The sequence below is a fragment of the Antrostomus carolinensis genome, unplaced genomic scaffold, assembly GCF_000700745.2.
Source record: "Antrostomus carolinensis isolate BGI_N321 unplaced genomic scaffold, ASM70074v2 scaffold5704, whole genome shotgun sequence".
NCBI lineage: Eukaryota > Metazoa > Chordata > Aves > Caprimulgiformes > Caprimulgidae > Antrostomus > Antrostomus carolinensis.
Window position 1 is genome coordinate 78096 of NW_010308636.1, and position 12183 is coordinate 90278.

Genomic DNA, 12183 nt, shown 5'->3' on the forward strand with positions numbered 1-12183 from the left:
GGATGATATAATATTGGAACCACTGGAATAGTGCATTTAAGTTATATGTTATAAATGTGGGATTAAAACTCTGTTCTTTCATCTCATTCGTATCAAATATACTTACCATGGAAAAGCTAAGAACTATCCCCCTGGATTGAACTAATCTATTGTAATTGTGGGGAAAATGTAATCTGAACGTTCCAACTGCCCCCACTCCCTCCCGAGGACTTTAATCCATGAGAAAGTCATGAGGAGTCAGTCCAGATTACAAGACTGGAAGACAGACTAAACCAGTAGCTAGAAAAAATCCTTCTGATTTTTTTTTTTCACTTGTTTAAAAGGTTCAGTAATATTTAGTAATTACATACTAGCCTGCAGTTCCTCTCCCACTTTGGCAAACTTGCAGGTGCAATGTCAATGTGAACCAACCATCGTCTGAGGGTAGAGACCCCATTTCCCACCACAGGGAGTGAGTGAACTGAAATTAGGCCTTTTCTGTTCCTTGCAATCAATCTGCAGGGCAAAATTTGTTCCTCCCCAGGGACCCAGCAGAGAATTAATTACCTGTGAAGCTCAGAAGGAAATATCTAATTCCACCTTGCGAGCAGGCACAGCAGGCACCGGGGATGCAGACAAGCAGTGCTGATAACTCCAGCAGGGACTCGCTGATGACTTGACTGATGGGTAGGATCAGCTGTGCAGAAGCTAACATAGACCTGTGAAACAAACTTATCGCCCCAAAAACAGTTTCCGTAGATCTCCTGGGTTTTGCTTGCTTCTTTTTTACTTATGGAAACACCTTTACCCTCAAATTCTTTTCCACAATACACAAATTTAACTGTCTTCTCATACTTCCACATTTTGGGGATGTAAGGTGGCCCTGGACTGGTCTTGTCACCTGTCATATGGGGGAAGGACAAAACCCAGGAACATACAATGCTCAAGAGACTTGTGTTCCTTCTGCACACAGATCTCCACATACACTGATTGCCCACCACAATATCTCATGTCATACCAAATATGTCATACCAATAGCTAACTATAGCCTCCAGCTGTATCATTTTACCATAGACAGTTTCTGGTACGTAAGACCAGGGAGGATGGAAAGCCTAGGGAACACCCGAGGTAGACTATCCTGTATAAATAAAGTCTTTGGTCTTTTAATTGAGAACTGAACACACACACACACAAAAAAAAAAAAAAAAAAAAAAAATCTCTGGGAGGAATGTCTCACAGTAATACAATACAAAACCTTCAGAGGATTTTTATTTCATTTATTTTCTTCTATCTCTTAATAACCTTTGCTCAAGTTTAGTTGAAAAATACCATTTTAAAATTAAAATCTGACTTTCATTGTTAAAATACTGATGCAACTTGTTTAAGTATCTTTAAATTCATACACTCTAAATAAAGGTGTTGACATTTTAAAGGAAGTTCATTACTTTTTCAGCAGCATTTAAAACCACTTCTGCAACACAAGCCCCAGGATAAATATTATGTAGAAGAAAGTCTAAACCTTGATTTAACCATGTCTACAACACATTTGAAGCTGTGACTACATCTTTTGTGGAAACATCCAAGGTGCTTGCAATAAAGAGAGTGGAGAATAAGAGCTGGAGAAACCATCTAATAACAGCATGTAGCTACTCTACACAGCCTACGAACCAGATTCTTGTGCAGAGAAAGTGGGTAGGACCCATGTGCCCATCTGTTTCTGGTACTGATCATATCACCCTGCAACCTATTAATCTATGGATGGTGGGTAATTAGTTTGCTTCCAGTGATTTCTCCTATAAAATGTTACTTCTTTGTTGTAATAGAGAAGATGCTAAAGAGACTCCAGATTTTGAGAATCCATGCAATGTCTGACACCTGCATGATAATTAATTACTCTGATCTAAAACCTAGCAGGCTACATAATGAACACAGCAGTCAAAACATGCATTTGCTCTGTAATATTACTGCACAGACAGTTCTACCTGTCTAGGAACTTTCTACCCTATGTCAGAGAAGTTATTAAATCCAGATAATGACACTATCATTATTCCACCCCTTTTATCCACTTCCTCAGTGACTGCTAGTGAAAAGCAATCAGTTTAACACTCTCTGCTTTCTAAATCTGTGCTGTAATGTTTGTTGCATAAATACACATCTACTTGAATTGCACTCTGTGAAGGAAGATGTGATGAGATGTGAAATGAAATTATTTCAGTTTTAAGTACTATCTTACAAAATATCCTCTATGCATTTCATGTACACAGTCACCATATACATTTAAGGTAAAGGTCTATGCTACATAATTAGGTCAGTCATTATTTTAAGAAACGGCTTCACTAGCAGCAGCAGACTGCTCGGGCAACAGATTAGTCAGACTGTGTGTGCAGACAGCAAGCCAGTTGGGCTGGGAGAGCAGCAAAGCCGGGTTCACAGGGCTGGGCTGAATCTGGTCTATGGATTCCCTTTTCTCTGGATTATTTTACTCATCTGCTCCTTTTTTAAATTGACACTTGACTGCATTTTGTAAATGTTAGTGGAGCCTCAACCACAGGATTCAAATTCAGTTTTATTTTATGTATCTAATTTCTACAGACCTTCCCCTACTCATGTACATCAGCCACCCTGTCCCTCAGTTTCCCTATCTAATTGACTATGAATATTTTAATATCAAGCTGAGTCGTTCAGTTCCGAGTGACCAATCTAAATCAAGTGCAGTCCTCTTTGCTGCAATTGAATGGCACTTTTACTTCAAATATCTTTTAAACAAACATTTTAAAGAGCTTTGATCAAATAGACAAGAACATTATTCTGACCTTTGCACAAATTGGTTTTGCCATCTTTGGTCACCTTTCAGATAAAGATTCATGCTCTTAAATTTTATGACTACTGACATTTGCTGAATACAAATATGTGCAAAAGCAGATTTTAAAATCTGTATTGTTTTAAATACTAAATATTGGCTTAAATATTGAATAATGTCTCCCAAATACAAAAATATTTCAAGTAATGTATTTGGAGCTCTAGTTTATTTTTGTTTGTAACATTTTTAAGGTCTTTTTGAAAAGTTTTCTCCACAGCTGGGCGAACAGCGGGTTTTTATGGAAAGGTAACAGTCTTACAATCATCTGATTTCTTCATCTGAAGATTTATGCAAAACATTTCATAACGAGGTTCACAATAACATCTTGGCATTGGTGGCACTGGAGTATGAATAGTGACTACAGATAGCTGATCTATGGAAATGTATTGAATGAATAATGAATACACTCAACAGACTCATCAACATACACTCCAAGATATGTCATTAAAATAATGCCCAAAATTGTCCAAAGTTTCAATGCAAAAATTGTTTGCCCGAATTTACTACCACAGCTAACAATTTGTAAAAGACATAGAGTGTATTGGAGTAAAGAAACTACTGAGAACTATTTATCAGTTATTTTCCTCCTGTGATGATGAAGGAAAAATACCCATCTCAGTTGTTTATCTGTTTTTCTCATCTCATCACTGGTCACTATTTTGTGAGCTCCTTCAATCACTCCATCTTCCTCCTACCCCCTAGCTATGCCTTTTATCCTCTTTGATGTCTATGTGAACTTCACTCACCCCTCACTTCCTAAGGCCAGATCTTCCATTCTCTGTAGCTAGGCCTCATGTGAATTGGCCTTGGATTGTCTTTGTCACCCAGCTGGGTCTCTACGTGACCTCTCCAGTGAGTGCCCTCAATGTCTCCTTATATTTCTTCCAGCTAAATCTTTTGTCTCCTGTAGTCTCTTCCCCCTGTGTCCTTGTTATCGTGTCATCCCTTGGTCTCCCAGGTGTCTAATCTTTAATCTTTGGGTTGCTTTGAGCTGGCACCACTCCTGCCTACTGCCCTTTCTACTCTTTTCCTTCACACTTGGGTTCATGCCAACTTCAAGTAAGACTGGGGGGGGGGAGGGGGAGGGGCAGAGAAAAAAAGTGGTAGGGCTGAATGCCACTCCAGTCACCATTGTTATATTAAACACTGAAACAACAGAGCTGGTTGGCTGACAGAAAACCTATGCACTAATTGAGTGTAGAGGTGCATTTTTTTTTCATGATTAACCAAACTTGCTTGATGATGTTTTCTTGGACAATGACCCCTCATGTCCTAAATGTGCCATGCGTGTTCCCACAACACCCAAACACTGACACCCACATGCACTTTACGATATATATTTCCCACGGGATCACCAATGTAGGCTACATATTTTTCCTCCTAATGTTTGCAATGTGAAGCAACTATCTGAATCTTAGTTGACTATTAAGCCTCTGATAGGAAGAAGGTGTAGGTACCACGTGTGGATCCAAGAGGGCTTTTCTCAACCAGTATAAATGTGGTGATGTTGGCAGAGTTTGTTGGTCCTCAGATAGTGGTATGACAGGTACTACTATGACGGCCCGTCATAGGCAAAGATTTATCAGGCTGTTGAACAGAGGTCACTGACACCATCTCAGTAGGAAAATAGATGGTCCCCTCATTTCTCAGGACAAACATGGAAGCCATGCTGACTTCATAACAGAAAACTTCTGTCAACCTAGATTCATCCATTGTAGGGATAGGCTAATCTTTTCTGAAACTAAAAACTTATTCTACCAGCTACCAGATGAACTGAGAGGAATGAGGGGCTGAGGAGGAGGTGTGCAAGACCTCTGGAGAGGCAGTGCCAGATTTAGAAGATGCACCAAATCCCAAGCATGCACAGGAAAGCATCAGTCACTACTCAACTTAGTTCAGACAGGCACCCACAGAAAGAACCAAAGGCCATGTCTATATTAATAAATGAAATGTGTCCAGAAAGCATAAACCAGACACAAATCTGCTCCACGCCCTCACACACATCCCCCAGGATTAACCTGTTGAGAAGACAAATTCTTGCATTACCTTTTGGTTCCAGTTGGTCACATGAGCTCAATCTCAGATGTTTCCCTGCATTTTCAACATCCTTAGGACCTGTGACAGCCAGTATTTGGGTTAATATAAACATAGGGGTTAACATGTAACTCAGTGTAGCTCCTCCTGTTTCTAGAGTCCTGCTTTCCATAGAAATTGTTCTTTTATTGTCTCCTTATCTTCTCAACCCCTATTTCCAGTCCTACAACATCAGCTCTCTGTCCAGTCCCTGTGTGACGACAGCTCTCAGAAACTTAGTCTTCCAAGCACTCTGGGCAAGGATTGATTCTCAGTACTTGCACAGTCCCTCGTAAAATGGATACTGATTCATGGCTGGGGATTCAAAGTCCTACTACACCAGGACAATAGAAAATTAGCCAAAAGTACAATCACACAAATGATTAATGTAGCTTTTGCTCCTTTTTGTGAATACTAAGAACAAACTGTAATAGGAAGTATTAAATTCTATGAATTAGTCTAATGTTTTAAAAATGGTCCATTTGCACACAAATTATTTTTTGTATATATTCCTTTCAATCACTGGATAGTCGCAATTCACTCCCTTACATACTTGGTAGTTTATTTATGCTACATACAAAATTTAATACATTTGAAATTGCAGAGTTAAAAATTTGTTTAACATATATTTTCAACTAATTTTCCATTTCAAAAGAAGAAAATTTAAGCTCAGGTTTTCAAACACAGTTCTAATGCCTTGATTTAAATCCTATTCTTTTTTTTTCTTTTTTTTTCTTTTTTTTTTTTGAAAGACAAGATTGTAGAGGTTAAACTAATCTGTTTTGATATCCTAAAATATACTTTCAGTATACTTTTATATGAGTAATATAGCAGAATAAGACTCAGAGAGAGTTAAGGTAAAATTCTGTTTTGAACAACAATGAGAGTTTTTTATTCACTGTCCTCATATCTAGTGCACATTTTAGTGTCTCAAGAAAAAAAAAAAAGATGAACAGAAACATGGTTGCAGCAAAGCAAATAAACTTTAACAGTTTTGTTAAAACAAAAAATGCTGAATGATTTTATTTTGAAACTTTCTCTGAACATAATGTGGTAGACCAGACCTCTGCAGTCCTCATCTGTCACCTGTCAAAAAGCTGCCCCTGGTATAATTTATTCGTTTGTTGAACTTGTTCCTACTTTGAATACAATAATGTGTAGAAAATGTTTTTTTCTGTTTATTTAGTGTTTTGGTTAAATTCAAAGCATAAATTATCAGCTCAGTATTTCTCTGAAGTGTCTTTTCTTTTTAAAAAGATCTGCCATCAGGTCTTAGTACTTTAAGAGGTATTGAACCCATGTAGTTATTGAACTGTACATTCACAACATCACTGCTAGGCTGCAAGTCACCATTCTGTACAGCTCTTTGGCATTAGCAGAGACCAAAGTCACTGCTTTGGCCAGGGTATGGGTTTATGGTAAGTCACAGCACAAACTTCTCAGCATCCATTTGGAAAGAGAGGGGAAAACAAGCATGAGTTTCTCTCTGCAATAAGACACCTTGCACCAATTCCTCGCTTCCAGAGGAATTGCACAGGGCAGATCTCTAGCTGAGGTACCTCATTTGTTTTCCTGCAGCACTGTGCCTGAACACCGCGCTTACCTGATAAATCAGCTGCCTTCCCTGCCTGAACAACGATCCAGGGCTTTTACACTCCCTTGTCTTAAGAATTCATCAGCCCTGATGAATGTGCTGGCTGCTGTCAGCAGATGCAGCCCCGAGGCTGGGCCTGTGGGTCCCAACCCACCAGCCAGCTTCTCTTTCTTGGTTCACTCATGAGCCGGACCATCACATACACCCCTCAGCTGGTGTGCTGGTGGGACTGGAAGGATATGGTAACAGCATGGCTGAAATTCATGAGAGTCTAAAACTGAGTTCATCTTTAGAAGTCTAAGTAAGTGTTATAGCTCTTTTATTGCGCTAAACACTGATTGAAGGGACGATTACACTGACACGTGGGCTCTCTGATAACGTCAACAGCTTCTGAACAGCCTTTATCAAGTTTGGAGAAAGAGAAGGCAGCGGAGCCCAGTCAAGATAGGGAACTCCTATAAGAACTTGGTGTTAAATATTGACTTTTATGTTGGCATTTCCAGGACCTGAAAGACTAAAGGAAATTATATTATGTCAATATTGGAGCATAGAGACAATGGGCACTTTCATTGTTGGATACGTTAAACAGATCTTCTGTCCCATCTGGATCTTCAGTAGAAATGTACTGATTCATTTCAGGTTCATCTTTCATTACTCATTAGTGATGGATTTTTTTTTCTTTGTTGAAAAACATACATGTGGAGGGAAACTGTCATTTTTTTTTTTTATTTGAACCAACCAATTCTTTCTCATTTCAGAATGGCCTCAGGTCTTTGTAAAAGAAGTTTCTGCAACTGGAAGAAAAAAAAAAGAGAGAGAGAGGGTAAAGAATAGCTTCATTCTTTAAAAAAGTACACTTTCAAGCTCTGATACACAATACATGCCCTGTAAAATTTTCATGCTGGGGAAAGAACTACAGCAGTTGCCTCCTCTTACATCCAGTGTGCCTCACAAAAGTGTGGGATTCCTCATAATGTATCAAATTATTGCTCCACTAAACCTAGTGCACTGCTCCCTGCAATTATTTCCAGAAGATTTGAAACCCACTAATGGGGCAGATATATAGAAAGCTGAGGAACAGGAACAGTCACACTGAATAAGATTAATGACTCATCTAATGCTGTATTTTGGTTTCAGAGTGAACCATATCAGATGCTACAGAGATGCACTCTCCTAATAGGGATTTGCACCCGCCAGTCTGCAGGATTTCTTCACAGCACAAAGTGGCCTGCTTGTGGCTCATGTCACAGGGATGGAGGTCAGAGACCTGCTCCCTTTTCTCCCAGCCCACACAGGCCAATTATATTTTACAAGCTGGATTTTTTGCTATTATGAATACATTCTTGGTTTTTGGTTTGGGTCGGGTTGGGGTTTTTTTGACAGAAGCCTTTGGGTGGACAATACTTCATCACATTGACATCACTAGAACTGCTTGTGCTGAAAACAAGCTGTCAGTTGTGTTGTCAGTGACCCACATCCAGTTACCTTCAGCTCCACCTGTAAGCACCCAAGCAGCTGCATCCCCACAACCAGGTCCCCCCGGCTGCCCCCCGGCACTCAGGGCTCCAGCCATGGCAGCATCCCCCTGGGGCAACCATAGGCTGGGGCTGGGCAGGGAGCAGCCCCCTGGCCCCACTGCAGCTGCAGCCTGATGAGGTCCCCTGACAAAGACTTCCACAAAGATGTGGTGGGGGAATAGGAGACCAATACTGCGAACAAAGCCCTGTGCAGGCAAACCAAGTCTTTACTGGAGCACTGTTTCACCAAGCCTCTGTTTTTAATCAAGTCTGTAGGACTGAAGAAGTAGCTTAGAGACTTCCTTCGGAACTGGACAGTAAACTCAAATGTTCTCATGGCACAGAGGTCTGACAAATCTTTGGACAAACAGGTCAAGTGGGCAGGCAGACAAACTTTGTGAAAATTGGACAAGTCGAGCATGAAAAAGTTCATTTTTGATAACTATTGCACTTCCAGCTGTTTGACAGCACTGGGTTACAAGTGATCATATCCGGGGTCTTGCTGGAAAAAAGTGTCTGAACTATTAAGCTGGAATAGTTTCTGTGTAGACAAGCATTGGACCATGTATCTCCACCATGCATCTTACCACCCTGATTTTCAATTTTTTGTTTGCATCTTGTGAAGCCATGCATTGAGATAGAACTGAACAGATAGACTAATCAGAGACAAGTTTTCTGCAGATCTGCCAATTTTTACTTCAATGCCACTCCTGTTTTTTGAATACATTAGTAAATCTGGGAGCCTGAGTTCCTGATAGATCAGGCTACATTAATATTTCCTCCCTCTGCAATTATAGTCTTTCAATTCTAAGGAAAAATTCTTTTCCTGGAGTTGCAAAACATTTTTCTCACAACTTGCAGCTGCAAGCTTCTTCAGGACCAGAGATACAGCATTTGCCAAGTATCCTATGCTTTTATAGCATTGTCCAAGGTATTTGCATGTCTAATAAAGAGTTTGCCTGGCTTGTGGTGCTGCAATTTATAAGCCTTTCAGAATTCATAAACTAATAGAGCACTTTTTCCTGCTCACTTCACTCTTGATCATTATAAAAGTGCCTTCACAAAGCCTGCGGTAAGATCAGGACACTCTCCCCTCACTAAGTCTCTCCTGTTACCTAAAACTCAGGAAATCTGGCCTAGAGGTGACCATTAATTACATCAAGCAGTGGACAAGTACATGAGTCTGAGGAACAGTCAGGTGACATTTAGGCTGCCTCCTAGTCTGTTCTTTACAATTTGATGCTATTGTGCCTGGAGACTTGGTTTTCAGACTGTCAGCCACAAGAGGATATATCTGATGTGCTAGGCTTTCCTGCACAGCCTTGCCATCAGTTCTCTGCTTGGTCTGGAGCAACTAATTTTTAAAGTGTACAAGGGAATAGCTCAATCTCTGTCGTAGGCATCCATTCAGAGACTGCCAAAAAAGATATTGGACTTGAAGATGTTTTGTATGAGACACGCTAAGCATTTTAATGGATCTTTGCCTGCTGAAGAAGGTGGAGCACTGGTTGTTCCTCAAGTCTTGTCAAATTTGTGAAAGAAACTATAGGCTTGAAAAGCACACACTAGCACCTGTGCAAAGCCCAGTGACAGGACCTCCAAAACATGCAGTATTTCATAATCCCATTGCTCCTGCCGAGCTTCTCCTTGGGTGAAGGAGTGGAAACATCACGGAAGCAGCTCGCCCTGAGACACGCTGCCAAGCAGCTTACTTTTACAATTACTCCATACTAAGCCACATTGTAAGATAATTATTTCATTAGCTGGAATGCGTGTTGGGACAGAGCAATCTTTGCCCTCTCCTTTTCATCTCCTATTAGGAACAACATGGGAAGAGCCGCAGAGGGAAGGGAAAGCCTTTGAACACCCGTGTGTTTACTTCTCTTTAATAGCTCTGAATCCAGAGAAAGTGAGGGAGTTCACTGTCAAGAGTTAAATACTCAACAAACCTGGCCAAGAAATTTGCAAGCCTTACATGATTTATCTTATTCTGTGTCGTAAAAGCACAAGGAGAGTTGAATATACCAGCCTGCTTGACCAGCTGTGATGAGGCATAGCAGTTGCGTTAATTCCAGCGGTTATCCATTATAACCCCATTCTGAAAGGCATATAGGTGATCGCTCTGCTTTGCCATCACTCATAAGAGAGGGAGTTAATCAAAAACACTGAAACATTTAATATAAGCCAGCCCAAGGCATTAATCAGGGCAGGGTTCAAACCTTTCAGAGAAATGGATTGCTGCTTTCTGATGAGTGGTCTGGAAGAGGAAGACACTTCCCAGTTAAACAAATGGGACTGAGGAATACAGACCTTGACTCTAAAGAGCAAGGAGATAGAAATGCTGGTGGTTTTATATCTATCATCTGGAAAATGATATCCTGAAATAAATATGTGGTTTTGAAAACAAAAGAATCTTTCTCATGAAATCTTGAATCAGGCATTTGTTCAGCATATCTAAGCTTGAAGAGAACCACATTTTGGAAAAGAAGACCTTGCTGGGTTTTGTCCATAGAAGAGTTGTAGCAACAATCAGGGTCATAGGAAGAATTTGGGGTTGCAATACATCTCAGTTGTGCAGATGATACCAGACTCCTTCCCTCCGCTCCCATACACACTTCTGGTACATGCAGTGGGCTGGTCCAGTACCAAAACCCATCAGAGTAGCCATACCTGAGATTTATTAACACACTAGTTAGTCTTCAGTCATGTGCCTCTTCCACTTGCATGCAAATCTTTTAAAATTAACTCCTATGACTATCCTGCCACAGTTATGTTCTTTTTATCACTATAAAGAGCAATTGGCTCAGTGGGTATTGATTTGCAACACTCACACATATGGAGAGACTTGAATGCTAATTGAAGAAGGGTAAAACCAGTGAGCTGTGTAAGATTTGCAGTGTAAAGGGAAAATTTATTAAAGGGAAAATATCAACTTGATAAATAGTACATTTAGACTTCCTTTCCCCTCAGTCCATTAAAGCAACTGCAAGTGGTGTGCAGTCAGCAGAAGTGGCTGTTACAGAGATATAAATTGGATCCAAACAGGAAAAGGAAAAAAGCAAATGTGTCTGAGCGTGGTTCCATTTTCAGTATTCAGACAAGTCGTCTGAACAGTTGTCACCAAATCAATAGACCCACAGTTAAGTATACAGTCGCACAGCATCGAGACTAAAATCATTGAGATCTAGAGGGATCTACATGTGGGCTTGCTTGTTCCTGTTGTTACTGAAATGCAGACACACAGCTGGTGTTCCTGCTACATCCTGTGTGCGAAGCTCATTCTCAGGCTAATGCCACTGAGAAATGGATTGGATGCAGTGATTAATGTGACACTGTGTGTCCCACATCATGCACATACTTGCATTTGCACACAAAGGCATGAAATAGAAATGCAAGTTGTTTGATATAAAAGGAAAATTAATCTGTGGTGGAACTGCTTCAGAGAATGAACATGCTTCATACCATCACACCCCTCCCTCGGCTGGTTGTTTCTTTTCTCCTGAGCTGTACAGTCATTGCAAGGTGCACACAACCACCACCTTCCTTTAATCAAAAATGAGGGAGGTTTACTTTCCAGAGCAAAGACAAAGAACAGGCAGGAAAAGAGAAGACGAAGAGGCAGAGGACAGATCCAAGGAGCCTGCAGGTGTGTGTGCCCTACCAAATGGGATCTCCACACTTCATCCCACTGTTCTGCCATGGCCTCGTCCAGGTCCAGCAAGGTCAAACCTGCTGGCAGCCTGTCTTCTTCCAAGAAGAGACAGTCTTGTGCTGCAGCCTGCCATCTCTGGGAGACCAGAAGGACCAAAACCATACTGCTAAGCTCACATAGGGGCTTGTTGCAAGCCCATGTGAGAGGGAGGAAGAGTTCAAGCTCAACACTATTGACTACAGTAGGGCCTGTATCCCCACCAGTTAATGGAAGTTGCAGCACCATGTGAGGCACCAATTTTACTGCAGCAAATTTATCAAATTGTATAAGCAAAGCTGAGGGAGAGTACACAGAATTATTTTGTGATACACTGATTTGCAAGACCTGCATTTAAAATAGACCTGGCCTATAATAATGTGACAGTAAATAAACATAGGCATGAATGATTGGGCTTGGAGGTTAAAATGAGGTTTTAAAATGAGGGATGCTGTTCATATTTTGTTTCAGC